Below are 3,203 nucleotides of genomic sequence, written 5' to 3'. Positions count from 1 at the left end.
AATGAGACATAGGGTTTCATTAGCCGGAAACTTATATGCAGGGATGGTCCGGTAGTGCTGGGCTGGACAGAAGAACCACCTTACATACAGGGAAAGTCCAGTGGTGGCAGGCTGGGCAGGACAACCACAACGGCTTACAAAAAGCAATCAGTTTATATAACATATTCACTTAGCACCCTCCCCCTAACAACCTCCACCAAGCAAATTTCATTTAACCCAAAACAAAGGGCCTTACTCCCTTCTACATTCCACTGGATGGCCAGGGGTTCAGATGTTCCTGCTGGACATACAGGCAAGGAACGTATCTCCCAGTTGGCCATTTCTGGATTCCTTAGCTCAGAACTCACACTCAGGTGCATCTGCCATATAGGGTAATTCTCAGGTTATGCTTAAGTTTAATTTCATTGCCAGGTGCATCTACCACACACTTGCATACACATCTCTATTGCTGTAGGAGGATAGATGCTCACTGACCGGTGTCATTCTCTGAAGTATTCATTAATGGAGTTTTGTTTAATATTGATTGATTGATTTTAAGTTGAAATATCATAATTATATGTATTTGTCATACATAACATGTTTTGAAATATGTATGGATTTGGGAATGTGGCTAAATTGAGCTAATTAACATATGCATTACCTCACATACTTATTATTTTGTGGTGAGAACACTTAAAATCTACTCTCTTAGCAATTTTTAAGAATACAATACATTGTTATTAACTATAGTCACCATGTTGTACAATAGATCTATTGAACTTATTCTTCCTAACTGAAATTTTGTATTTGGACCCTAGTCTTGACAAGGTAAATGACTAGAGTTAATTGCCCTTCTGCTGACATGGTCAAGACCTTGACAATCTAGACCAAAGTAGATGTCTAAGCCTTGCAGACTCCTGGTTTCCATCATATTAGTGTCCTCTTGCCCATACTGGCAGGAATTGGCCAACTGGTAACTATGCCTCAGTCTGTCTAATCAGGTGAGACCGTTTTCTTTAGCAACTGGCAACTTCTGAAACATCAGAGATTTACAAAATGTATTTTACTGCTGACTAAATATGCAAATCAGGAGATAGAAGGGTGACTATTTAAATATTGATGTGATTTACTTAGATCTTAAGATTTACTAATGATTTATACATGTCTGCCATGTGGCTTCGTGGAACCCTTGGATCATTCTGAAGTTCTGGAATAGGAACACGTTTAGCTTTTAACCAGAAAAAGAGATGCAATGATAATCGTCAACCACAAATGCATCTATTTTAATAAGCAGGGTTATGGTGAGGTTTGCAAATGCAGAAGTCACAGTTAGAAGAGATCATATAGTGAAAGATCCAAGTTCAGAAAACTACCAATGGCAAAATCTAAACTAGGTAAAAATCACTAGACTAGACTTCTAAGAGAATTTTTCCATAGGCTGTATCTGTATTATCCTTAGCCAATCAATCATTTTGATCACTACAGTGAGGCTTCAGGAGGGGTGGGTGGAGAGTCAAATTTTGGCATTATGTAATAAGTGCTTACTGAATGCCAAGTTCTTTAAGTGGATTATCTCATTTAATTATTACAACTCAGGATGAAGATACTGTTATTATCACCATCTTATGGAAGAGGAAACTGAGGCTCACACAGATCGTGATTTGTTTATGATCATAGCCTATAAGGGCAGAGCTTAGATTTGAATCCAGATCTGACTCCATGTCATGTGCTCACTTTGCTATACCACACTGCCTCTCCGTGGTCTCCTATTAACCTGTGATAATAATAGCCAATGTTTATTGGGAACTATAAGAGCAAAACAATTGAAAATCTGGGCTTGTGCTTTGTAAATAGTTACCATTCATTGAGCTAGGCATGGTGATAAGGGCTTTGCATATAATAGCTCATTTAATCATCAAAACCACTCTACGACATAGGCATTATTATTATATTCACATTTTACAGATCAGGGAACTAAAGCTCAGAGGGGTTAAATGACTGGCCCATAGTTAGCTAGAAATTTTCAGGGCCAGATTTCAAACCTGTCAGTTACCAGAGCTAGAGTCGTTATAACTCCAGTTCAAACCTGAATGTGCATAAGACTCACCTAATGAGGCTATGAAAATATATATTTCTTAGCCCCATCCCTGACAGTCTGAATAAGTAGGTCTTTTAAAGAAGTTTCCAGTATTTTATTGAGGATTTTTGCATCAATGTTCATCAGTGATATTGGCCTGAAATTTTCTTTTTTTCTTGTGTCTCTGCCAGGTTTTGGAATCAGGATGATGCTGGCCTCATAAAATGAGTTAGGAAGGACTCCCTCTTTTTCTATTGTTTGGAATAGTTTCAGAAGGAATGGTACCAGCTCCTCTTTGTACCTCTGGTAGAATTTGGCTGTGAATCCGTCTGGTCCTGGGCTTTTTTTGGTTGGTAGGCTATTAATTACTGTCTCAATTTCAGAACTTGTTACTGGTCTATTCAGGGATTTGACTTCTTCCTGGTTTAGTCTTGGGAGGGTGTATGTGTCCAGGAATGTAGCCATTTCTTCTAGACTTTCTAGTTTATTTGCATAAAGGTGTTTATAGTCTCTGATGGTAGTTTGTATTTCTGTGGGATCAGTGGCGATATCCCTTTTATCATTTTTTATGGTGTCTATTTGATTCTTCTCTCTTTTCTTCTTTATTAGTCTGGCTAGCATTCTATCTGTTTTTTTAATCTTTTCAAAAAACCAGCTCCTGAATTCATTGATTTTTTGAAGGGTTTTTTGTGCCTCTATCTCTTTCAGTTCCTTTCTGATCATAGTTATTTCTTGTCTTCTGCTAGCTTTTGAATTTGTTTGCTCTTGCTTCTCTGGTTCTTTTAATTGTGATGTTAGCGTGTCGATTTTGGATCTTTCCCGCTTTCTCAATGTGGGCATTTAGTGCTATAAATTTCCCTCTAAACACTGCTTCAGCTGTGTTCCAGAAAGTCTGGTACATTGTCTCTTTAGTCTCATTGGTTTCAAAGAACTTCATTATTTCTGCCTTAATTTCATTATTTACCCAGTACTCATTCAGGAGCAGGTTGTTCAGTTTCCATGTAGTTGTGCAGTTTTGAGTGAGTTTCTTAATCCTGAGTTCTAATTTGATTGCAGTGTGGTCTGAGAGGCTGTTTGTTATGATTTCCATTCTTTTGCATTTGCTGAGGAGTGTTTTACTTCAAATTATGTGGTCGATTTTAGAATA

The sequence above is a fragment of the Pongo abelii genome, chromosome X (genome assembly GCF_028885655.2).
Source record: "Pongo abelii isolate AG06213 chromosome X, NHGRI_mPonAbe1-v2.0_pri, whole genome shotgun sequence".
In the NCBI taxonomy this organism is placed as follows: domain Eukaryota; kingdom Metazoa; phylum Chordata; class Mammalia; order Primates; family Hominidae; genus Pongo; species Pongo abelii.
Note: the sequence above shows the minus strand (reverse complement) of the source record.